The following is a 27,662-nucleotide window of genomic DNA, read 5'->3' on the forward strand; positions in this document are numbered from 1 at the left end:
TTCTAAGATCCATCAATTCTGTATTCAGACTGGGCCTAATAATGCAAGTTAGAACAAGTATTTGAATAATTAATAAGGTAGCACACTATCACTTGAATATTTTCAGGTGAAGTATTTTCCTTACATTCTCCTTATTAGAGCATTAAACTGTGAAGCTGAATAGCATGTGCTGTTTAAGATCAAGCTGCATGACTCTTAGGGCTAGGTTTTGAGACTTTTTTTTCCTACTGCCAGGCACGATGTAGACAAGCCATAGACATTTTCTTTCTTATCTGTCTCCTGTAAGTGCCAAGCAAGTGAACCTCAGGTGAGTTTGCAACTCAGACTGAGTGTGTGGCCCGGTGGAACATGTGATTGAGTGCTGGTGGAGGTGGGAATGGGAGAGGGGAAAAATGTAATTAATTGTTACCAGAGGGAAAGTTGAACTGGGTGGAGGTTTAGAATGATTCACCTGGATGTTTGACTCAAGTGCCTTAATGAGTTTCTGCAACGCCTTCTGATAAAAGTTTGGCCAAGGAGACTTGTATTTCGCCCAGGGTGTAACCACCCCAAGCCTTGATCACTGTTTAGAAGCAGTGACTGCCATTTTGCAAAATGATGATTCAAAGATTGGAAAGTAAAGGGGAAAGGCTCAGCTTAACTGGGTTGCTGTTTTGGGATACCACACGGCAGAGGTGTTAGCTGATTAACCTATCGAGAATAAAGAAATACGACTGAGAAATACCAGAGGTGAAACTAGGCTCGAAAAGTGGGACAGAACAGCCAAGAAGGGGAGAAAAACAGATCAAAGTAGGGGAAGCAAGTCTTTGTTAGAAAATCATCCAAACCAAACAACAAACATGGGTTTTGGCAATAATGGAATTGCCTTTCTTTGAAAACAGTGGATTCAACAAATATTTGTGAGTTCCCGAGGAGGTGTTTTAAATCACTGTGCCTCTCGCTGCATTTGTAACCACCTTCTTAGTATACTGAGCTTGGTAGATAACCCCCGCTATTCATTTTTAAGCTTCTTTTAAAAATATCTAATTCCATTTGTTAAATGTCCAAAGGAGGAAAACGAGACTTTCCTACCTGCTGAAGGTGCCTTTCTAAAGTCAAACAATTGTGTTAAGCCTCTTCTTACGAGCTCTAAAGGTTTGTGATTGCAAAAGGAGTTCAGACATATTAGCCTGATGTACAAGCTTTTTTTTTTTTTTTTTTTTGATATAGCTCTTGTTGCCCAGGCTGGAGTGCAATGTTGTGGTCTCAGCTCATGGCAACCTCTACCTCCCGGATTGTTCAAGTGATTCTTCTGCCTCAGCCTCCCGAGTAGCTGGGATTACAGGCACGCACCACCATGCCCAGCTAATTTTTGTATTTTTAGTAAAGAAGGAGTTTCACCATGTTGGCCAGGCTGGTCTTGAACTCCTGACCTCAGGTGATCCGCCTGCCTTGGCCTCCCAAAGTGCTGGGATTACAGGCATGAGCGACTGCGCCCAGCCTGTACAGGCTTTTACTACCTGGGGCTGCCTAGTTTTTTCACTTTGCATCTTGTTGCTTCCTCCTGGGACCTCTATACTCTAACTGCTTTGGATTAGGTGACCTTCCCAGGCCATGAGAGTCCTTAGCTTTTTGACCTCTATTGCACAGAATCTTCTTCTGCCTGGAATCCAAGTCCTCATTTTTCTGCACCTGGGAAACTTCTATTTTCCTTCAAGAGGCAGATTCTGCCACTTCAAAAAGATTGTGTTTTGGTTGTCTATCTTCCTGTGCCCATTTAGTAATTTCCAAAAAACAGATATATATTTGTTACAATACAGTATGCATATATCAAAATTTATTTAACCTTTCCTCTAATATTTAGGGAGTTGCCAGTTTTTTCTCTCCTATAAATATAACACAATAATTGCGCTCACACATAGATCCCTCTGATTTTTGCTGATGCTTTTCTAGGAAAAAAATTTAAAAAATGATAAGAATAAAGAGTTTTAATACTTTCCTGCCCTTGGTACACATGCCATGTAGTTTTCTATAAAGGTTTATCTTTCAGTGTTGGATCTGTCTCCACCCTGGGTCTCATTCTCAATTAAAAAAAAAAAAAAAGAAAGGAAAAGAAAAGTTTTGCTTATTTTGTAAACAAAAGTGCTGTTTATATTTAATATAGATTTTTCTGATTAGTAGTTAGGCTAAAGTTATCTTTCTGTTACTTGTGGGTATCTGTATTCCTTCTTCTATGAATTGGCTTTTCTGACCATTTGCCCATTTACTTTTCTCTTTGAGAGCTGGGGTCCCACTCTGTTGCCCAGGTTGTAGTGCAGTGGTGCCATCATAGCTCACTGCAGCCTGGAACTCCTGGGCTCAAGCAATCCTCCCACATCAGTCTCCTGAGTATCTGGGACTACAGGCATGCACCACCAGCTAATTCTTTTATTTTTATTTTTTTATAGGGCAAGGTCTTCGTTTGTTGCCCAGGCAGGTCTTGAACTCCTGTCCTCAAGTGATTCTCCTGCCTTGGCCTCCCAATGTGCTGGCATTACAGGCATGAACCACTGCACCCTGCCCCAATGTTACCATATTTCATTGTTCATTGTGTAATACTCTATTGTAGGCTGGGCACAGTGGCTGAAGCCTGTAATCCCAGCACTTTGGGAGGCCGAGGTTGGTGGATCTCCTGAGGTTGAGGGTTTGAGACCAACCTGACCAATATGGTGAAACCCTATCTCTACTAAAAATACAAAAATTAGCCAGGTGTGGTGGTGGGCACCTGTAGTTCCAGCTACTCGGGAAGCTGAGACAGGATAATCTCTTGAACCCAGGAGGTGGAGGTTGCAGTGAGTGGAGATTGTGCCATTGCACTCCAGCCTGGGTGACAGAGCGAGACTCCCTCTATAAAAAACAAACAAACAAACAAACAAACAAAAAATTCCGTTGTAGCACTTGGAAAAAAGAAAAAAAGAAACAAAATCTATTGAGCTGTTATCATATTCCAGATATGTTGCACTGATTATCTCTCCTAATAATACCATGAAGTAGGCACTATTATACCCGTTTCAAAGATGAACAAGTTGATGCACAGAGAGGTTAAATAATTGTGTAGACCCACATAGTCAGTAAGGGATAGGAAAGAGATACAAATTCCAGCAGCCTGATCTGAGAATCTTCATTCTCAGCAGATACCGTCAACCATTTCACTTCTCCCTTTTTAACATCAGGTTTGTAGAGATATCAATCATATTTAGTAAAATCCATCCTTTTAAGGTGTACAGCTCTACACATTTTGACATCATGCCATAATCAAGATACAGAATATTCTATCACCCACTCCTAGTCAGCCCCCTTCCCCTCTCCCAGTCCCTGGCAATTGCTCCTGTGTTTTTTGTTAACATAGTTTTGACTTTTCCAGAATGTTATATAAGTGGCATCGTGCTGTATATGGCTTTTTGAGTCTTCCTTCTTTTACCTAGCTTCATGCTTCTGAAGTTCTTATCTGATGTTGCACGTGTCAGCAGCTCATTCCTTTTTATTGCTATATAGTATTTCATTTTTTTCGGCGTAACTTATTTTTTGTTGTGGTTTTCCTTTTATGTTTGTATCCTTCATTTATACTATGTGCCCTTTGAGGGTACCAGTGATGCCCTGGTCACCTTTAGGATCTTGACACAGCACTTCATGCACGGTTGTGGTCTGTAGATTTCCATCATAGAAATGAAGTAGTAAGGGACCATGGCAAACACAATATACACACTCATTAATAGTAAAATAAATGAAAGTTATTCAAATTTTAGGTATCTTTGTATGCCAATTAAGCTAGCAAAACAATAGACAATTTTTTTAAAAAAATCACTGAAGGCGAGGATCTAGGGGACATACATTCATATATGACTGCCATTGGTGGAATTTATGCATTTATAAATTGGTTTAATTTTGCTAGACACAAACCTGCAATGATGTAAAAGGAGCTAGACACTCTTCTAGACCTAGATCCATTCATTCAATTATTAGGAAGGTATGCAAAAGAGAAATCTGAATAAAGATATATATATAGCAGAACCATTTGTAAAGTCTCACGTTTTAAGCAATTCAAACACTTCCAAATTAGGAAATATGGAAGGTAACTACATATTGCAGCATAAATCTACTATGTAGATTAAAAGTGAGAATAACATGACTGATGTAATGTGCAAATACATGAAAATAAGAAATTAGGATTGGTAAGTTTCTATTAATTTTTTTTTTTTTTTTTTTTTTTTTTTTTTTTTAGACGGAGTCTCGCTCTGTCGCCCAGGCTGGACTGCAGTGGCGCGATCTCGGCTCACTGCAAGCGCCGCCTCCTGGGTTCACGCCATTCTCCTGCCTCAGCCTCCCGAGTAGCTGGGACTACAGGCGCCCGCCACCACACCCGGCTAATTTTTAGTATTTTTTAGTAGAGACGGGGTTTCACCGTGTTAGCCAGGATGGTCTCAATCTCCTGACCTCGTGATCCACCCGCCTCGGCCTCCCAAAGTGCTGGGATTACAGGCGTGAGCCACCGCGCCCGGCCAGTTTCTATTAATTTTTAAAATTTGTAAAATATATCTCGAAGAGTCATTACTCCAAATTACACACACACACACACACACACACACAGAGTATTGTTACTAAAGTAAGATAAAAAGAAATCTCTCTGTGGCAGTTGTAGTTGCTCAATCAGATGGCAATTCTGATGTTATGTAGATAGTCATGCTGGAACAAAAGAATATCTAAAACACAGACCACACCATCTGATATTGTGGCTGAGGCAGTGACTATCTGTATACAATTAAAATTGAATGGAATCAACTTTACAGGTTTTTCAGGCCACTCTCCTTAACTGTTTACTCCCTCTTTTCTCATATGTAGGTTTCCCTCAATTACTAGATATTTGGTGTGGAATTGCCTAAGTGAATTAATTAAATTGTTTTTATTTAGAATGAACAAAGAGTTTAATAGGGATAGATGCAGTTTATTTTCTTTGAAAGTTTCATGCTTGGCTGAATATTCATTTTCTGTTTGGTTCCAGGTCTTCCTGGTTTTTGGAAGACTGTGCTAGTTTGGTGAGTATTTGACAATTCAAGTTTCTTCTACATAAAAGGCATCAGAATGACATTTCCTAGGAAAATTCATGCTGCGGGCACAGGCTGTGTGACAGTGAAATGACAATATTAGGTGCTCGGGCTCCATCCTTTCTGTCGCCTTTCAGAACATGTTTTAAACATATTAAAGACGTTTTTCTCTCTTGTGGTAAGTTAATTTTGACACTCATAGATCAACAGTCACATCAGTCATTTGTTTTGGTGATGAGCACTTTTGTAATATTTCTTGTGTAGAGTTGGCAGGAATCTTACAGTCCTTCTCCCAACAGCTGAAAAGACTGAAGTGTTGAAAACAACTTGTCGAATATAAAAGCAAGAGCCCTAGATCTCCGAGAAAGCACATCTTTGCTCTTAAAGTCAAGGCTGGCTCTCAGTAGGGCACATCCACTCAGACTTTCTGGCCCTGTCCATGAGCACTCTGGATCTCTGCAATGGGGCAAAGTAATGAACCATCCTTTGGTGTTACCTGAGAGTGAAGAGAGAAAGATGCATAATGAACCATGAATCACAGGAGGTCGGGATGTGAACACTGGAAGGGGTGATGGCACATTCTAAATAGCCTTGAATAAGCATTAAATGACTGCTACGAAGGTAGGAGATCAGGGGTAACTGAAGATTACCCCTGATTGCTTACCCATGCAGCTTATCATTGATGTTAGGACACACTACATACCAAGACCTGAACCTCACAATCTTCTTCTAAAGCATTCCAAAAAGTGCTACATGAGACGCATTCGATGAATACATTCAAAGGCGAGGCAGAATAAGGGCTGACTGGAGCAGACGGCATTAGGAAGATTTCCTGAAATAAACATGATTCACAAAATCTTTTTTTTTTTCTTTTATTTGAGGTGGAGTCTTCCTCTGTCGCCCTGGCTGGAGTACAGTGGCGTGATCTTAGCTCACTGCAACCTCTGCCTCCTGGGTTCCAGCAATTCTCGTGCCTCAGCCTCCCAAGTAGCTGGGATTACAGGCACCTGCCACCACGCCTGGCTAATTTTTTTTTTTTTTGTCTTTTTAGTAGAGATGGGGTTTCACCATGTTGGCCAGGCTGGTCTTGAACTCGTGACCCCAGGTGATCTGCCTGCCTCGGCTTCCCAAAGTGCTGAGATTACAGGAGTTAGCCACCATGGCTGGCAGTGATTCATGAAATCTAACAGAGCAGAAGAGGTAGAATATTTGGAAATAAAGGGAAATATGCAAGAGGAAGGGAGAGTACATTGTCTTTCTTATTTACTGAGAGTATATCATGCACCTAACCCTGGAGATGGTGTTTAGGGATAAAGAGTAACTGAGATAAGTTGGTGAAAGGAATGGTCCTGTCATGAAGGAGGTTTCAAGCTTACAGGGTGCTTAGGCAAGTTGAACTCAATTATAAGAGTGGGAGAATGTTCATTTGGGCAATTGTAGGGCACTAACCAGTTGATTATTGGATGTGACTTTATAGAAAAATCTTCTAGGAGACATTGGTAACTAAGTTAAGGCTTAAAGGAAGGGGAGAGATGACCTGGGTACGGGAGACTCTGGCTGTCATGTGGAGAAGTCTGGATGTACATTTCATCTTACGGCCCCCTTACAGAGGGAAATGGGGACCCAGTGAAAGATCCTAAGCCAGGAATTGATAGGATTAAGTTTGCATCTTAAAGGGGTTACTCTGGTTACAGAAGTGACAATGGATTGGAGAGAGACAAACTGAAGGTGAGGATAGTTCGAAGACTGTTGCGGTGCAGGCGGTAATCTAAGCAATCAATGAGCCAAGCCAAGGTCTCATTGGAGACACAGGAGTGTGTGCGAATTAATGAGATGGACAGGAGACAGAATCGCAGCAGTGAGTAAGGCTTGAAAAAGAGTGAGGCAAGACTAACTCCCAGGTTTTGGGTTTTAGCCATGGGATGGATGACACTGCGTGTCCTGAGCTGGACAACACAGAAAGAGTTGTGGGTTTCAGAACAGGAGGGGTGAGACAGGAACAGGCAACAAGTTTAGCTTTTCTTTTCTTGTTTAGTTTTTCTTTTCTTTTACGTACTTTTCTTTCTTTCTTTTTTTTTTTTTTTTTGGAGACAGAGGCTTGTTGTGTCACCCAGGCTTGAGTTCAGTGGCCTGAATACGTTCACTACAGCCTTGACCTCCCCAGCTCAAGTGATCCTCCTGTCTCAGCCGCCCAAGTAGCTGGGACTACAGGTGCTTACCACCATGCCTGGTTAAATTTTGTATTTTTTGTAGACACGGGGTTTCACCATTTTGCCAGGTTGATCCTGAACTTCTGACCTCAAGCAGTCTGCTTGCCTTAGCCCCTTGATTTTCTTAAATTCAAGATTTTTGTGAGACATCCAAGTGGAGATGTCTTACAGGAAGTTAGTAATGATGGAATGGCAAAGAACTGAGCTTATGAGAAAGGGACATGGATTTGAGGGTGATGAGAAGCGTCAGAAAAGACTTTGAAGAGATATGGAACCAAATGATGGATTCAGGAATGTAATTTATGCTAATTCCAAGGGTTCTTGGAATTATAGAGAGGAGAGCTTGATATTATCAGTGTCTGCTTATATTAATCCCTAAGAATCAGAACTTTAATGAGGCTTAAAGAAAAGTTTAGGAGGAAGCAGTGGTGCTAAATAGACTGAAAGCTACCAACTGGAACAGTAAAGACATCTCATATTGGTGCTGTCAGTGATTTTACTTAAACCATTTGCTTCTAGATAACATCAAACTTCCACCTGTAAGGCAAGGATAGCAATCTGACGCACAGCACTGTTTAAAATTGATCATAATATGCCTTAAAATGATCTTGACCACCAGTCTTGATCAGTTTAGGAGTTCCTCACTGCATTTCATATGGGATTTCTAAAAATAGTGTTTCATTTGCCCAACTAGGATCATTCATATTTGTAAGGTACTTGACTTTGTATAAACACCTTCAAAGACATTACATCATTTGCTTCTCTCAGTAATCTAGTGAAATAGGCAAGAGAGTCATTATTATTCTTTCAATTTTACAGATGAAGAAAACTGGGGCTATAAAAGGTGAAATGACTTGTCCAAGATAAGTCACTATCTAGTAAGTGGCAGATCTGGAAATCTATCTATTAAAGGCATCTGGACTACAAATATGATTAAAATTTTTACCACTATTCCATAACAGTCCATCACTTAGTCTTTTGATTCAGGTTAAATGATTTAACTAGATCAGCTGGACTATACAGATTAGAGAATGCATGAGACAGTCAGCCTTGTGCAAGCCATTGGGTAAGGTATTGGAGAGACACAATGACAAGTACAAGACATCTTTGGGAACTGAAAATCTCCTTGAAGCACATAAAATAAAAGTGCCTGGTCAATTGGAAATAGTAATAGAGACATAAAATGATAGCAATAATCTAAGAGATCTTAAATTGTTGAGGATGGACCATCAGTACTCTAGAGATTCAGAGAGAAAGTCATTTGCACAAACTTCGTGGAGGAAACATGACTTGAATTTAGCCTAGGAGATAATCAGAGAGAAAAATGAAAGCAGCTAAGGCCAGGAAACACACACAGGGCACAGTGGCAATGAGAAGGAACAGTCAAGATTGCTTGGCAGGGAGTAGAACCGGTTGGTTGGAATGGATGTTTTATGCAAAGATGTTATGTTGAAAATTCTGTAGAGGTAAAGTGGGCAGATGTTAAAGAGCTTTGAAATATTAATCTAAGAGGGTTAGTAAAGTTTTTTTTTAAAACCTGTGTTATTTTATCAGATTCATTTGTTTGTTTGTTTGTTTTTGTTTATTTTTTATGTATTTATTTTTTTGAGACAGAGTCTTGCTCTGTCGCCCAGGCTGAAGTGCAGTGGCATGATCTCAGCTCACTGCAACCTCTGTCTCCCAGGCTCAAGCGATTCTCATGCCTCAGCCTCCAGAGCAGCTAGGATTACAAGTGGGCACCACCACACTCAGCTAATTTTTTTTAATTTTTCAGTAGAGATGAGGTTTCATCATATTGGCCAGGCTGGTCTCGAAATCCTGACCTCAAGAGATCTGCCTGCCTTGGCCTCCCAAAGTGCTGGGGTTACAGGCGTAAGCCACCACACTTGGCCAAGATTAGTTTTTAAAAGATCACATGGGTTAATTCAGTGGAAGATTTCTGAAATTTCACTGTACCGATTGATTCGTTTGTTAAAAATTAATCTCATTTCGTTGTTCAGCTTCCTAACCACAGTTAGGGAAAATCTTCCCCCCTCCTCCATTAGAAATCAACTGCATTTAAGTAATAAAAGTTTAACATATAATTTATGTGCTATTTTCTACTAAATTGCTGAGGTTTTCAAAAAGCAACCTGCTGAGGATCTTTGGAGAATGTTTTACCTGCTAATGGAGAACCTCCCTTCTTTGGGGACTTTCCTGAGAATTTCCTTGAGGTTAGCTTTCATTACATTCAATGGATCAAGCACTAACACATTGAAAAGACAACTTTTTCCAACAAGGGAAAGCAAATGTCAAAAACTGACAAAAGAAGTCAGAAAATGTGGCAATTCTTTGGCTTACAGTTAGAGAAGATGATGGCATCCGACATTTTAAGCCACCTGTTTAAAACACACACACATCCCAGTACTTAAGGAAGCTAAAGCTGAGGCTACTTTAAAGCTTATCAAAACCACTATCAGGAAAAGATGACAAAAAATACTGTATGTTTACTGATAGCCCTAGTCACTATTAATGTCTGACAAATTATATAGCCAGTAGACAACTTTGAGTTATCTTCTGGAGATATCAATGATGTTACAACATTGGCGATGGCTTAGCCTGAACAGTGACAAGAGGCTAAAAGCTTCTGTACTGATGTCTGATTATGTAATATTCAAGGTGTGCCAAAAACTTCTAATCAGGATAAATGAGTTCTGGGCGGTGAAAAGAAAAATGCATTACCTATGTTAGCATAGATTCTGAGACGCTCATCAGGAAACACATTTCATGGTCTCAAAAGAGCTCTGTGGTTCTTCTTTGAAAGGCGAGTACTTTCCAACTCGACAAAGGTTTCACTATTACTTGGTGAAACTGAGTCAGGCACTGTTTTGCAAGTAAACTGAGTAAAAGAAACATTCATTTATACAAATTGCGAATCCTTCTGATTCCACGGAAGAGCTAATTTCCACATTCAGAACACGTGAACTCTTCGGCAGGATCGACTTCATTCTACTTCAGCATGAAGTTAAATTAAATCCTCCAGAGTAACCAATTTGGGGAACCGTCTTTTTAAAACACTATTTTTTTTTTTCTTCTTCTTCTTCTTCTAACAGACCTGGGTCCTATAATACAGGCAATATAAAGATTTTGACTTGAACTACGTAAACAATCTTTCAACCACAATGGACCAACAGTAATTCTGAGTGAAGATATTTATTTCTTGATATCTTGATAATATGATGCATTTTTACTGGCTCTGGGATAACTTGTATGTATATTTTTCATTGTAAGTGACTGAACCTTTGGCATCTGGTCTCTAGAGTTTTGGTGGCTGTGTTTACTTTCAGAAATTTTCTTATGCTACTAACAATAGGGTTATCTGAGATACAACTGAATCTTAAGTGCTGGCTAAAAAAGAAAAGAAAGAAAGAAAAATCATGTCTTGGACCAGATTTGACCTGTGGGCTGCCAGTTTGCAACCACTGATTTAGTTTTATTCTTAGTGAGTTACTCATGGACATATAATTGTCGGTGACAGAGGTGGATCAAAAACAGAGGTTCCCCTAATTTTTAGCCTTAAATTTTCCCCATCATATCATGCTCCCAATTTTATTTTATATATTTCTTCTCAATCAAACGGCTCTGTACCATTAAATTTTATTTTTAGAAATATCAAATCTGTCTTTGTTCCAGGTTGATTTCTCTCAATAAAACTTGGGTTTATAAAAATGCTCATCGCCTTTCTTCTATTTCATACAAAATGTTGAAAGGGCTTCATGCTTGATTTTAAGTTAAGATAATAAAGTCATAAAAGACATAAAACTAATTTGTGAGCAAATGTCTTTGCCTGCTGTCTTCACAATTTTTATTTCAATAATCACCTGAAATCAATGTTTTGGTGAAGAAGAATGCAGGTGGACTAAAAATGGAAATGTGTTGCAATAATTCGGTAATGAATTTTATTATTGCCCCACATTGTGGATACTGTTGGTTATCCACCCAACACCTGTGCCCCTGTACTCATTAATTAAGAACCTAATTACTTATGCATTCACCCCTCCCTCTGATGACTAAGGAGCAGATGACTTCGTTCTCCACTGTGGGAGCAGATCATGCTTAATCTGGGGCAGTAAGTGCAGGCATTTATCTGTTTTCTCTTACTGGCCCAGGGGTAGGTCTATAGTAGTAGACCCAACAGACTGATGGGGGCACTTACACCCAGTGCTTGAGGGAGAGCTTTCTCTCTTGGTCCTGCCAGACATGAACAAGAGAACTTTGTAGTTCTAATTGCCATGGGCAGCCACCTGATGACCGTGAGGGTGACCAACCTTAAGGTGAAATTGATGCCTGCAGGGAGGTAAGACAGAAAGAAACACAGTCTTCGTTGACATGATTGTGCTGATGATCATACTGAGCCTGGAGCTCTCCTTTCATTCTCTCAATTTGCAGTTATGTGAAATAGTACATTTCCTTGCTATTTAAGCTAGTTGGTGATGGGGCTTTCTATCACCTGCTGCTGAAAAGGTCATTGCAGACATTCTAAAGCTGCTAGAAGAGTGTGAGGAAAGATGTGTTCACGTGTTTTGCCTTCTCCTCTATGTTTACAATGGAAATCTGCAGTGCAGAAATGATCTTAACTATGTAGAAAATCATTAGTGTGGGAGGCAGAAGCCTGGACTCTAGTTTGGACCCTGGCACATTTATGGGCTATGTGATGTTGGATTAAACACTTAGCATCACTTAGCTTCTTTCTTTCTCTTTAAATGGGCAGAAAATACCTGCCCCAACTACCTTACAGGGTTTCTGTAAGAATAAAATAAGATAATGTCAGTGAAACTGCTTTGAAGAGTACAGGCTCTCTCTCTCTCTCTCTCTCTATATGTGTGTATATATATATATATATCTTATATGTATAAAATATATATAATAAATATATTTACATATATGTATATATTTTTGAGATGGAGTCTGGCTCTGTTGCCCAGGCTGGAGCTCAGTGGCATGATCTCGGCTCACTGTAAGCTCTGACTCCTGGGTTCATGCCATTCTCCTGCCTCAGCCTCCCGAGTAGCTGGGACTACAGGCGTCCACCACCATGCCCAACTAATTTTTTTTGTATTTTTTTAGTAGAGATGGGGTTTCACTTTAGTAGAGATCAAGCCAGGATGGTCTTGATCTCCTGACCTTGTGATCCACCCACCTCGGCCTCCCAAAGTGCTGGGATTAGAGGCATAAGCTACCGCGCCCGGCCTCAATATAGATATTTTAAATGTTAATCACCCACTCCTATGAGACTCCTCTTAAATATGTTTCTGATGAAATTATCACAACAAATCTTGCAGGAGAGTGGTGATATCCCCAGTATACAAGTGGGAGAAACTGAGCCTCAAAAAGCCTAAATACTTTGCCCATGGCCACCCAGATGGCAACCAATAGAATGGGCATTCCAATCTGGGTCTATCTGACTCCAAACCTATACTTCACCCACTCTGCGTCCTACGTAGTGTGATGAGCTGTGGTTGGGAAGGCCTGTCAAAATCCTAGACGCAATTAAAATGGGCACCAGGAATTGCTACTCCCCCTTGAACACCTCCTGTCTCCCGGCTCTGTGCTTGACCTCCACAGTCTCATTGACTCCCCTCGAGAGCCTTGGGAGGTACGGCATTACTATCCACATCTTATAGATGAGAAAATGATGTGCAAAATACAAATGTCTTGCCCAAAGTTGCATAGTAGGCAAGTGATTGAGACAGGATTCAGACCTTTATCTAGGTCTACTAAAGTCTTAATTGAACACATTACCTCCTAGGTTGGAAAAGAAGCAGGTGATGTGAGGGCCAAGGAAAGAGATCACTATTATTGAGGTGTAAGCGCGAGTGTGGCTGGGGTTTGAAGTCAAATGTACACAGGACAGCCCTGCTGTAATCATTGCTGGCTACCTGGGTTGTTACTCTCTGATAACACCAACAGATAGTAAGGAGTTGTTACTCAATGGCACTAATAGATAGTAAACTCTAATGGTAAACTCTCGCTTATTACTGAGGTGTAAGCATGAATGTGGCTGGAGTTTGAAGTCAAACATACACACAACAGCACTGCTGTATCAGTGCTGGCTACCTGGGTTGTTATTCTCTAATCCCATGTCAACCTTCCTGTTGGGAGAGAACTGTTGTGCACAGCCCTACCCAGTCGGTGTGGTGCAGGGAGGCCCCACCAGGAGAGACCAGAGAGGGCCAGCAAGTCTGGGAGAGACCTAAACAGCAACCAGGGACATTTTTCCTTAAGAAAAACAACCAGAAACTGATAATCCCCAAACCTATAACATGCTAATAATTTTTGATATAAATAGCTTTAAAATTGATCACTGCCGTAAGCAATATACTAAATGTAATTCAAAAGTTTTTAGTGCCGTTGGTGTCATGGTAGTGCACAGGCACATTATTCTGTGGTAACAATTGTTTAGTCTGTCTTTCCCTAATGCCAGACAATTTGCAATCACTCTGGCTCCCAAGGCGTTTTTCTTTCGGCATTCTTTCTCCTTCCTAATTTGGGCATCTGATTTGCTGTCGTCTGAGAAATTGAATAAAGGCAGTTGTTAGAATTGCGTGTAAAATAGGAATCAGTGAAGCCTGCGCAACCAGCAGTGTGGTGATGAGGGCTCTGTGGCTGCAGAGATTTTGGAAGATTGGGTAGCTACATTCCATATGATAGGGTTTTCCTTAAGACTGATCCAAAGAATTCATGAGGTCACTTGGTCCGACCCTCTCATGCAGTATATGAGGAAACTATGACTCAGCTAATAACAATGGGCCAATATGTATTGAGTACTTATGATGGTCCAAGCAATACTGTACACGCACGATCTCATTCACTCCCTCCTGCCCCCCGTCACAGCTCTGTGGACTAGAAACTGTTACGCTCATTTCACAGATGAGAAAACAGAGGCACAAGAAGGTTAAGTAACTTGCCCAAAGTTACACGGTTCATAAGCAGTTGAGAGAGAGCTCAAATCCACACAGACTGGTTGAGCAGGGCCATTGTAACCACTGTGGGCAACTGGAAGTGACTTGCCTGAGGCCAATCAGGAAATCAGAAATCAGTGAAGTGTAAAGATGAGAATTCAGGCCAGATGAGATTATCAGCCTAGGAGTTGTAAACTGTGCCTTGATGTCTAAATCCAGTGTTAACTACACACAAACACACACACACACACACACACACACACACCACACAATCATGCTGGTTTACAAACTTTCCAAAGTTATCTTTCAAATCACCTAATTCCCCCACCAACCCACTCTCTCTTTATACCACATTATAGTACTTTTTACTACTAGTGAGTAAAGGATTAGATGGGATTTTGGCTGTTTAGAATTCTGCTCTTGGCAAATTGCCCTGAGAAAAATGACCAGTGAAAATTTGAGAAATAAAATACCGGGAAAAACTGTCCTCAGTATTAGCTTCATAATGAGAAGCCAAAATCAATGTGTGAAAGTTTTCATCAGGTGAGTAAATTTAAACATTTTAAAGAGGATATTTCTAATCAAACATTTATCAGCAGCCAATTAAGACTTTCCAGTCCTTTCCAAAGCCTTGTGATTGGAGATCCCTCGAATTACTACCTTATTTTTTTTTAAATCAAATTTCAAAAAGTAAAGGCAGGATTTGTATCAGGACTTCTCCCTCTTCTGAGGTTGTCTCAGCAGGGTTGTCTTAAGTGTCTGCTGGTTTATTGTGTCAATTCTATACACTTATTTGTCAGAGATAAAGTAAATGGTATTGGCTGAAGTTCTGAACAGACACCTCACCAAAGATCTACAGACGGCAAATAAGCATATAAAAAATGGTCCATATCATCTGTCATCAGGGAAATGCAAATTAAAACAACCATGATAAACCACTACACACCTATTAGAGATGCTAAAATCCAGAACACTGAGCCCTCATTCACTGCGGATGGAAAGGTAAAATGGTCCATTTGCAGCCACTTTGGAAGACAGTTTGGTGGTTTCTTACAAGACTACACATATTCTTAATTTTTTTTTTTTTTTTTTTTAGAGATAGGGTCTTGCTTTGTTGCCCAGGCTGGTCTCGAACTCCTGGGCTCAAGCAATCCAAAGTGCTGAGATTACAGTCATGAGCCACTGTGCCCAGCCCTCTACTTTTTTTTTTTAATTTTTTTATTTTAATTTTTTTAGAGACAGGGCCATGCTCTGTTGCCTAGGCTGGAGTGCAGTGGTGTAATCATGACTCATTGCAGCCTTGACCTCCTGGGCTGAACCAATCCTCCCGCTTCAGCCTCCTGAATAGTTGGAACTACAGGTGTGCACTTCTGCACCCAGCCAATTAAGAAAATTTTTTTGAGATGATGTCTCACTTTGTTGCCCATGCTGGTCTCAAACTCCTGGGCTCAAGCAATCCTCCCACCTCAACCTCCCAAAGTGCTGGGATTATAGGGATATTCTTACCATGGATCCAGGACTCACGCACCTTGGTATTTGTCCAAAGGAGTTGAAAAATTATGTCCACAAAAAAACCGCACATAGATGTTCGCAGAAGTTTTATTCATAATTGACAAAACTTGGAAGCAATCAAGATACCCTTCAGTAGATGAGTGGATAAATAAACAGTGATCCATCCATACAACAGGATATTATTAAGTGCTATGAAGAAATAAGCTATCAAGCCACCAAAAGACACTGAAAAACCTTAAGTGCATATTACTAACTAAAAGAAATGCATCTGAAAAGGTTGCATTCTATATGACATGTTGGGAAAGGCAAAATTATGGAGACAGTAAAAAGATAAGTGGTTGCCAGGGGTTGGAGGAGGAAGGGAGGAACAGGTGGAGCACAGGGGACTTTAAGGTAGAGAAACTACTCTGTATGATACTACAGTGATGGACACATGTCATTGTACATTTGCCCAAACTTACAGAATGTATACCATGAAGAGTGAGCCCTCATGTTCACTCTGGACTCTGGATGATGATGGTATGTCAATGTCGGTTCATCCATGTAACAAATGGACCACTCTAGTGGGAGATATTGTTAATTGGGGAGGCTGTGGGTGTAGGGGAGCAGGGAGCATATGGGAAATCTCCATACCCTCTGTTCAATTTTGCTGTGACCCCAAAACTGCTCTGAGTAAGGTCTATTTCAAAAAAAATTCCTCAGAAGCTTTTATGAATAGCTCAGAAGATCTCTACTGCACAGGATAATTATTGCTGTTGATAAAAATTTCATTTAAGTTTGCAACTCTGCAAGGTTTCATTTTGGCAAATCAACATTTTGCATCAGTAATGCATATTTCTTTACACTTCATTTATTAGTGTTATAATTTTGCAAAGATTTCCAGTAGAGCATTTATTTGATCATGTATGCATACATACGTATATGTGTGTGCCCACATGTATGAATGCATGTGTCTGAATTTGTACATGTCTTTACAAACACATACATGTGTGCCCACTGTATTAGATCTCTGTTGGTCACTGGCTATTTACATAAAAATTATCTCTGTCTCAGTTTTGGTAAATGGTAGTAGTAAACAGAAGTCAGGATGTGTGAATTAGGTTATGTGTAACCATTTGCCATTTGCACTGTAATTAATTTTATAGTCTATGCATCAACAGTATGTAAAACACCCTGTCTGATTGTTCCTTGAAATCTAGGGCTTCTGCTCTGTGACTCCTGACAGTGGGACTCCAAATCTGTTAACAAAGTGGAACAGGAAGTCCTGGCCAGGGTAATGGGACAAATACTTGGGTACAGGAGCACTTAGACCAGTCCAGGCCACTTCCTGTGCAAGTCTGGGAACCGCATTCCTTCACGTGCTTTGTTTACCTGCTCTCCTTCTCTGAAGGCAGGAGAGAGAGAGAGAATCAGTCTGCAAGAGAGGAATCCTCTGTAGACACATGCTTCAATGGTTCCCAACCTTAAGGAGTTCAGTGGCTGATTCATGCATGTATTTGGAGGCGCCTTATCTAATTATAACTACATGAGTGTAACTGTCTTCTTTCAGCCAATGTGCCTATCCAAGTTTCCATCTCTGTATCTGCTCTAACAGATCTTTCTAAAATAACTTTCACCATCACATACAAGTGCTCACTTTGAAACCTGATTATTAAGTCCATGGAGTACTAGCTGATATATTTGCTATTTCCCAATTGGAGTTCTGTTCAATATAGCATTTCATAGCATTGCGGTTTGTTTTGGTGGGAAAGTGGGAACATTTATGTGCTTTGTGAAGTGAGAGGAGGCACCTAAATGCAAGATACATCTGATAGGATGTATCAGGGGAACACAGGGGGAAAAGGCCCAATAACAGTTATAAATAGTAGCTGCTATTTATCGATCATCGAACATACATCAAACTCTGTGCCATAGGCTTTGCATACATTATCATAATCATACCAAAGACTGTATAACGAGGGCTGTGTCGTTTCCCCTATATGAATGAGGAAACCGGGACTCAATCCTTCTTGGCTATGAAACATATTTTTTGTTTTCTTTTCTTTTTCTTTTTCTTTTTTTTTTTTTTTTTTTTTTGAGACAGAGTCTCACTCTGTTGCCCAGGCTGGAGTGCAGTGGCGCGATCTCGGCTTACTGCAAACTCTGCCTCCCAGATTCAAGCTATTCTCCCCATTCAGCCTCCTGAGTAGCTGGGATTACAGGAGCGCTCCACCGCGCCTGGCTAATTTTTGTATTTTCAGTAGAGATTGGGTTTCACCATGTTGGCCAGGCTGGTCTCAAACTCCTGACCTCGGATGATCCACCTGCCTTGGCCTCCCAATGTGCTGGGATTACAGGCGTGAGCCACTGCACCTGGCCCATATTTTTTTCAAAGGAGGCTTTAGACATAGAAAATTTGATACATGGGTTCAGATTCTCAGAGTTTAATGTGGATTTTGGAAAATCATTCCTCGACTTTGTTTTTTCCCATAACTCTTTTGTATTTAAAGTTTCTATTGGATCCGATTTTACAATTTTACTAAACAATGTACCTTTATTTTTTTCAGTGGAGCATGGGGTTAAGAGTGTGGATCTAGAATCAAACTTCCTGGCTTTCAACTCTGACCATGCCACTTCCCTGCTCTGTGACCTTGGGCACAGCAACTGGTTTCTCTGTGCTTTCCTGTTCTGGTCTGTAAAATGGGTAATTATGGCTAGCACCCTCCTCACTGAACTGTGATGAAGGCGAAACGAGTCCACGTGAGCCACGTTCTCAGAACTGCATTTGGTATATGGTAAGCAACATGTTAGGTAGGTTATTTTTTACTTTAATTCACCGTTCCTTCCAAGCTACTGGAATGTCCCTCTTCCAAATGTAAATGTGAACAAGGAAAAACACATTCTTTAATACATGCGTTGTTGCATTTTGAATGTTCAGTTGCCATTGAGAACATATCCCTTCGTTATGAAAGGAAGTACTAAAGAAAAAGAGCCTGTGGTCCTAAAGGGCCTCTCAATCTCAGACACAGCTGATAAGATGGATTATCTCATCAAGGTTGTGAGAGGAATGGAAACAACAGGAGTGTCCTGGGCCATTTCATTGCTCTTGTTAAATACGATGAAAATTGACCAACTAGTAGCCCATGGCAATAGGTTAGTCAAACTGAGACTTGACTAAGAGGCTGATCATAATAATGTAACGAGAAAAATGAGCAAGACATTTGAATGGCAAGGTTGTGTGGGTGGCAGGCTTGTCGTTGAGGTAACTGATGCTATAACTTTATTGCACTCTTATTTCAGTCAAGTGAAATATCTCCATGACAAGCCAAGACAGAGCTCTGCAACAATAGACACTTACTGTTCTGTTCGTTCATTCTTTCTCTTTCATTCTTTCTCCTTTCTTCCTTCCTCCCTCCCTCCCTCCCTGCCTCCTTCTTTCCTTCCTTCCTTCCCTCTCCCTCTCCCTCTTTTTCTTTCTTTCTTTCTTTCTTTCTTTCTTTCTTTCTTTCTTTCTTTCTTTCTTTGTTTGTTTCTTTCTTTCTTCTTTCTTTTTCTTTCTTTGTCTTTCTTTCCTTTCTCTTTTTCTCCTTCTTTCTCTTTCTCTCTCTTCTTTCTTCCTTCCTTCCTGTCTTTATTCATCGCTCTCTTTCCATTTCTCCCTCTTCTCTCCCTTCTTCCCTCCCCCCTCTTCCCATTCCTTCTTTCTTCACTTCTTCATTTCCTCCACTCCTCTTTTGAATTTTGGGTAATCAGCTCTTCTATTTTCTTAAAATAAATAGCCATCGAAATGACTTTGGCAACACATGCGTTATAGGCAGCGGCAAAAGTGTAGGTTTTCATCTGCGAGCTTTAACTTTTCAATTGTCAGCTTTAACCTGACAATTCCTGTCAGCCCTGAATTGTGAAAATGTATGGTAGATAAATTGTCTAAATGCATTAAATCAATGTAAGTAACATGCAGATAATAGTGGAGAAAGTTTGGCCTAAAATGGCTACACATAACAAAGAAACATAAAAAAAATGACAAGTTGAATATAGTCTCCACTTCTTCATTAACTTTGTTTTGATGAATCTGTACTGACTTGTTAGAATTACCATTGCTGTAATATTGGAATGGTATAGTAAGAAAAACAGAGTGTAATTATTCAGTGCACTCAGAGACTTCTGAGACATCCTGCTTCATTTTTTTCTATAGAAGTCAGCAAATTCAACATCGAACATTCTGACAGGGAAGAAATAAATCAAACCAAACAAAATTTAAAAACCTAACGCAAGAAAGTATGTTTTAATGTTTGTTTCTATTGCCTTTTCCTCTATGATGATCTCACCTCTCAGTTTTTCCTTGGTTAGAACTTATTTTAAATGAATTAAGGAGAGTCACAAACGAGATGTCAGAGCAAATTCTTACATCAGAAGTAATTATTTATCCACCTCCGAACTCCCTCAGATGTTGAACTACTCAAAATCTGATTTATTTCTATCCCAGTCATCTTAGGAACTTGTGATCTTACTTTTCTGAGCAATCACATAGGATGTATTTATTGCTTCAGTTATTACTTAAGACGTATAACCCTCGCACGTCAGGTTTTTTTCTTTTGGGGCAAAGATTTTCTCATGTGTAAATCTCATTTACTGGTGAGATGAGAAGTCTGGACTGTATCTTATGCTGATGTTTCTCCTTGCAGCAGTCTCCTACTTATAATAATAGGCTTCTCAATAGGTCTCTGCAGCCTGATGGGTGGTGTATGCCTTGACCTCTTTCTCACGTGAGTTTGTACCCAGCAACAGCAGGACAGCTTCTCATTGGCAGGGGCTGGGTGGTTGCTAGTAACTAAACTTTTTTTCTGTCAACAAAAGGAGGAGGCGATGCTGGGCCCCATTTGGGATTCAGCCCTCCTGTTGTGTTAATAATGTGATGTGTCATAAACTGGGCTATTCACAAATTCACAGGAGGAGCAATCCTAGGTTTGTTTTCCTTGTGAACCCAGGGGAAACGACATTCTTGTCTGTAAATTCTCACCAGAGTTACACATGACCTTGTTCACACTAGGGCATGGTAGGGCTGAGGCTAGAAAGATGAGAAGAGAAGAAGAAGAAGATTCTTGGATTGTGGTTCTGGTCTCTCTTCCCTCTCTCCCATAGCCAAATCCTGGCAAAGGAGAAAGAGGCAGGCATAACTCGAGGGTGAAAATTTATGTTCACAATGAATGAGGCTCTCGGGAGGTCTAAAAATGTACCCCTCTGTCTAGAGAGAGGGGAAAAAATTGGAGAGACAGCTATGTCTTCTTTTATTCCCCATTTGGAAACAGAGTTAAATCAATGCAATTGACTTCAACCCATGAATATCATGTGTACGTTTTTCCAGACTCTAAATTTTAAAGCCAGTGTTTGGAAATGTTCAGTGATGACATACAGGTGACATACAAGCAAATGGCCAAGGTTGACTTTATCACGGAGTTTTCAGGTCACCTGCTAACCATTCCAAGTATCTGATTCCAAAGCAAATAGATCTGATTCCAAAGTGAAATATCGTATAGCTCTTAGGATCTCCTCTGGGGCATTTAACCTAAGTAAAAGGACAAGAAATGATCTACTGCACAGGATACCACTGCAGTCAAATCACTAACATTTCTGGAGATGAAAATTTTATTTCATTTCTTTGGCATTAAATCATTCATAATGGCTTTTCCCTTGTGAAGTTTTATGAAAATGGCAACTATTTATTCAGATACGCAGATAAAACTCTAGTAATTTCTATTCTCTGCATAATCGTTACTAGGTCTTTCTGAGATATTGATCAGCTTCACTCATCTGAAAATACCTGACAGCTCCTGTGACCATAGTCAGCTCCCTGGGCCTCAGTTTCTCCATTTGGAAGAAGGTGATGTGAAACTATCGATTTATTAAATATTACTATCTTTTTGATTCATAAAAACAGAGAATTACTATGAGGAATGCTAGTAAAAATTTATTCAGAAGACTTCTCTGGGCAAAATATCTAGAATATTAATTCCATATTGAGAGAAAAATCTGTTCATCTACACCCCACTACCTCCACTTTATGCATATTTGGTAGAGATGGGGAATGAGAAGCCGCGTTTGACTTATGAGACCTATTAGTTTAGAGAAACTTGTATTACATGAAATTTTTATGAACTGACCTCCTACTTGTACTGATGCTGTTTTTTAAACTTGTTTATTATGCAAACTAGTGGATAGAAGGCTTGGATGATTTCACGTTCTCTATAATAAATCAGAGTTATTAATCACCGAGGTGTGTGGTGTAGTTGGTTGCAGTTTTCTCAGTCAAAGGGTGAAACAAAATAATTTTTATATGCTATTTTTGTAGGCATTTTTGGCTCTATAATGAATAGTATTTTCAATATAAAAATAATAATTCGAAAAAAAAGCAGTATATTTTTGTGACTGTGCTATTTCATCTCCCTCAAAGCAATCTATGTTACAAGCTCTTATCTTTAGAAGTGGCATTCTTGCAAGGCTATTCTACAAGAATACACTTTGCTTAGACTCAAATCCATATGACATATTCAATTCATTATGTTGGGATTGACACTAAAAAATGTCAAATAGCTATTGGATAATTACATATCATCAGAAGATAATTTTTTTCCTTTAGCTTAATATTATTTAACAATTTTTTGACTGCTATGTTTGAAGTTCTTGAGTTACAATTTTTAACATAGATACTCCTCTAAAGCTTTTGAGATGGCTTTTGAAAATGTTTGTGAACCAGGTACGGTGGCTCATGCCTGTAATCCCAGCACTTTGGGAGGCCGAGGCAGGTGGATCATTTGAGGTCAGGAGTTTGAGAGCAGCCTGGCCAACATGGTAAAATCTTGTCTCTACTAAAAATATAAAAATTAGCCGGGCATGGTGGCACACACCTGTAGTCCCTGCTACTCGGGAGACTGAGGCAGGAGAATCACTTGAACCCAGGAGATGGAAGTTGCAGTGAGCCGAGATCATGCCATTACATTCCAGCCTTGGTGACAGAGTAAGACTCCATCTCAAAAAAAAAAGTTTTTATAGTACTTGAGTGTTTAAATGGCACACCATCTACTGGTTATTGTACTAATCTATATCTACATAACAGAACTCAGAAAGTCTCTAAGGAGAAAGATCACCATGCTTCTTGGAGCTATGCAATGAAGACTCCTTTCTCTATTCTTCTTGGGTATTTTGTGTTGTCAGCATTAAATTTGTTCCAATTAAACTTAAACTGGATTTCCCAAACTTGTTTGATCCTCACCTGGGGTGTCTTTAAAAAATGGAGTGCTTAAAAAACACCTATGTTCAGAATTTTCATTACAGAGTTTGTTCTTTAGGTCTAGGCAGTGCACGGGAGATTCTTAGGATCAAGCAGATTTGAAAATAGTGTCATTAAGGAAAGTCCAGAATCAGCTAATTCTGTATGACGATCTCATTTCCAAGAATGTACTAATCAACTGAGTTGGGAAAAATAATTTTTAAAATAAAGAATGAAACATTCTACACAAATGCTATAAAACTGGAAGAAAATTCATCTTTCCTTTTGGTCCTTGCAGAACTGTAGCTTTTCAGGAGCATATCATCAATCTGCAGTATTAGGAACTATGAGACCATGCAACGTTGATTCTCCTTACAGTAGCTATCGATGAAACAATCCCAGACTGGCTGTTAAAATGACCAAATTCTCTCTTACACCTGCCTCATGGTCCAGGTGTCTGGCAGAAAGAGACCCAATGACCATTTTGAATTTCAGTTGACGGTACTCATACTTCATTTATTACTGATAATATGGACACTGTCTGGGAGTGTTTGCAGAATTTTCAATCACTTGTAAAATTCTGGGTTATGGTGGCTACGGGTGAAAATGGCTTATATCTACATGGGTGACTTAGTGAATATGGAACTGTTGTTCTCAACTCTCTTTAGCCCTTCATTAGGAAATCATGGACAAGCTTGTTTTTCTTGCCTGGGTTTACCACAGCCAAGCCCACGTGACTGGAGATGAAACTGCCTTCTTTAAAGCACACCAAAAAAGTTTACTGTATGTTTTCTTCTCAATTTTCACAATTTTATTGGTCTTTAATAAGCATTTGCTCAAGAGCTTGGCAGTTTCCAAATGTTTTAAAATCATTTTTTACTAGCGGCTTCCACGACACACCTGTGGAGTAGGTCTGTGCTCTCAGTCATGTTTTTATGGGACGTGTACGAGCAGAAATGCAAAGAGGAGAGACAGATCCCATTTATAAACTGAGTGCCTTACTTTAACCCACAGGGAGAAAAGGGAGGACTTGCCTGCTTCTTCATGTTTGATGTGCTATAAGCAGCTTCAGTGATGTGGTTTCAATGAGCAGGTGCTTTCATTTCATTCTGTTTCTATTAAAAAACCTCCTCAGAAATGCAATTTATGATAAGTTTGGGAAAGTCGATTCTCCAGCTCATAAGGATGAATGTATTGCTTACAACCTAAACTAAACAATTCCAAACTTTAAAAAACTACCATGTAATTCTGGTTGTTGGGAATAAATCCCACAATATGATTTTTCAGTGCAGATAGGTGACAAATTAGCGTAATGATATAATGACTTCTGTACGTCTATCCTTTACACAAAAGGTGTTCAATTTACTGAAATACAAGCTCGTGATTAAGATCTAAGAATTTTCGTTACTAACTTTCTGATTCTTCAGCCCCCTTCCTAGAAGCAATCCTTTATGTTTGGCCTATTTAAGCTCTCACAAAAACTATTTATCACAATTCTATGTGAGTTCTGAATATTTCTTTATTTAACCATCTCCAACTTAAAACTTTCTTTATTCACAATTGCATCATTTATTGGGCATTTGAAAACTTGAGTTTAAAGACCTAATAACCCCTTAATTCCCTTCTTTCTTTTACAACACTTCAGATACATTGCTGTTAGGAAACAGAGCTATTAACTCTAAATTAGTTTAAAAAAACCTAAATAAGTAGCTCTTCTAGTAAAATTTATAAGCTTGTAGAAAGCACAGATAGTCTGTCTTCTCCAATCAATATTTGAATTAAGTGGTAGTAGTTTTTTGCTCATTAAAAAATGTTTTCAGTAAGAAGCAGTGTTTTGATAAATGGAGGGGAAAATTCAAATTACATAAAGCTTTATAAAATTATTTTCATTATCACATATTTATTTTTAGGAGTCTGACTTTGTTACAAAATTGTGTTATTTTTGTGATGTTAAAAGTTGAATTTATTTTTGCCTTAGTTAAACTAAATTTACAACTGCTTTTTATGCTTTGTTTTTTATGTATAAGGTTAGAAAACAAACAGTCCAGCAAATGAGAGTCCAACATCAATTAAAAATTTCCAATATGTATAATTAATAAATATTGAAAATATTTTTATTTATTGTTAATAATTTGTTGAGAAAATGAATTTTTATCAGAGCAAAAATAAAAATTCATATTTAGAAAAATTTCATTTCTCTTTTCCTATTCATCTAGTCCATAGGTCAAAAGCAAGCAAAACATGTATTTTGGGGAAATATACAATTATGTGTATGAATTATGCTTTTATATAAAGGTAAAATATAGGACAAAATAGGTTAAAGGAATTTTTGAATTTTTAAATGCAATTACACATATTATTCATATATATTAGTGTATCTTACTTACTTTGTGTCAATAATATTTTTACTTAGTTCACACATTGTGAAGGTTTTATATTTATCTCAAATTATGAATTTCAGAATGATGCAATAAAAGTTGACCTACATTTTAGAAATTATTTTACTGAATAACTTTTGATGGTGATATTTTAAGATAAGATAATTCCAGAGAAACACCAATAAACTAAACTTTCTTAAGAGGAAGTTGGTGAGGCTTTAATAAAGTAAATAGAGGCAAATTCATTCCACGATAACTTTTAGATCAAGTATACTGTACTGAGATTAATTGTTCTTTTTTGTCTCTCTTTTAATTAATATTAATTATCATCATCATCATTCAAAATTTGACATTGCTAATATGTTGTCTTTTCACAGAACTTTCCTTGTACATCAAAGGATGGGCCGAGGGTGCTGTCAACCAATTCTGTTCCTCCGATCTCTTCAAACGCAGAGTCGCCCAGGCTCTGACAGTTTTGATGCATGGATAAGGACCAGTTACTTTGCATTTTTTTTTAATATGGCAGAAAATTCGAACTCATATTTTAACACTAAACACTGAAATAATGGGCAATATTTCTTTACATTGCATTGAATGGAGAAAGAATGAGAGAAAGAAAAATGGAAGTAATCTTCGACCTTGTAGAAAATGGGTGAGTTCCCTGGAACTAGGATCGGCTTTTATAGCATCCCCCTCAGCCCTTCCTTGTACAGTGCAGGATTTTAGCTTTAAGGTAGAGATTTCTCCCAATATCATAGGATCTAATCGTTCAATCCATCATTCAAGAATGACAACAATAAAGATATAATTAGCCGTCATTGTAGTCAAATTTACTACACTTCCTAGTAGGGAGCACATTTGTGTTTTTAGTCCCTTTGAAACTCAGGTCCAGTCTATAAGGGTGGATTGCAGGCAGATCTTCAAGACGAGTGATTATTTTCTAGGGCAAAGGGATGGGTCTTGGAGAGTTAGTTTACCTGCAGTAATAAGCCCGATGGGACAAATCCAAAACGCGCTAACCCTGTACCTAAGGAACCCGGAATGGTGAGTGTAACCGAGACCCATCTGGTAGCAGTGATTCAACACACACCTCAACGGCACTACCCCAGAAAGAAACATGTTGAACCCTTCCAGAAACTCATTCTCAAGGCATGCACATGCAAACAAAGAGAACCCCAAGACTCACAGTTCATTTGAATTCACAAGGGAAAATTTTCGGGATGATTGTTGCTTTGACGTTGTCTTACTGTTGCAGAAGGAAGTCAAACCTGTTTTTAATTGCAAAACCAAATGGTTTATGCATGGGCTCTGCCATGCTTGTGTGAACATGTCGCTTTTATAACCCCCTCCCCCCTCCACGAACACGAGACTAGGCTTGCCAGCATTGTGTTTGAGCATGGTCACATTTAAAATGAAGAGCCTTGCAGGGGTTTTTGAAGGTGAGTGGGTGGGGGGGATGTCAATCTGTCAGAGATGTCACCTTAAGTGGATCTATCTGCCTATATGTTACCACTTGCTAATTATGGATTTGGGTGATAATTGTCATAAGCTTTGCCACAAAATGTGCAGTAAAATGCATTTTCTGGGGGCAGAGGGTGATGTGCGGAGCGGGCCGAAGCTAGGCTCTAAGGGCTGGTAATCTACAGATTGAAAGCCTGTAGGATTGTGCTGTAGGATTGTCTCACTGTTTAATGTTCCAATGAATACACATATTGTTGTGTGTGTCGGGTTGCTTTAGGCAACATTGCTGGCATTCCATTTCAGGAACTACGTGTGTACGCGAACTGAGTCTGCAGAGAAGTTTCTCTTCACATGGCCATAAACGGCCTTCAGGAATACTGTCTCCTTATGAGTGCTGTCCTGGAGAGGGCTAAGAAAGAAGATCAAATAAATGGCTGATAAAATAAGGAGCTTCCTTGTGTTTGTAAGTAGCAGCCAATCACATCAAAGCTCAATCTTGGAAAAACTTTGAGATGGGTCTTAAATATTTGTTGTTCCAAAGATTACTCACAGATAAGGAAGAGAAAAGCCAGAGAAAAAGGCCAGTGATGTATGAAGGCAATCTATGTTTTTTTGCAAAGCATCAGCAATAAAAGGTATAACCTAAAAATAGTTTCTGCTTCTGTGTTCAGTCCTTGAAGCTATTGCCACCACCAGCCACGTGTTGATTCATTAGCTGTCATTGTTTCTTCATCTCTGCCCAAACTCTGATCATTCTTCCCTCATCTGCTCTCATCTGCACACGCGTGCATACACACACGTGCACACACACACACACGGCCCTTACTTTGGTAACATAAGTCCCAGTGTTGAGT

At 39.3% G+C, this 27,662-nt stretch overlaps 1 long non-coding RNA gene across 1 annotated transcript; it reads right to left on the reverse strand.

Annotated features, from left to right (window-relative positions):
- Window positions 1-4,902: 4,902 nt before the first annotated feature.
- On the reverse strand, window positions 4,903-26,623 carry LOC109028545 (uncharacterized). Its single transcript, XR_002007556.3, has 2 exons — window positions 26,534-26,623; window positions 4,903-5,556 (listed from the first exon to the last, which is right to left on the reverse strand). It is a non-coding gene; the product is annotated as an uncharacterized lncRNA (long non-coding RNA).
- Window positions 26,624-27,662: the final 1,039 nt, after the last annotated feature.

The sequence above is a fragment of the Gorilla gorilla genome, chromosome 8, assembly GCF_029281585.2.
Source record: "Gorilla gorilla gorilla isolate KB3781 chromosome 8, NHGRI_mGorGor1-v2.1_pri, whole genome shotgun sequence".
In the NCBI taxonomy this organism is placed as follows: domain Eukaryota; kingdom Metazoa; phylum Chordata; class Mammalia; order Primates; family Hominidae; genus Gorilla; species Gorilla gorilla.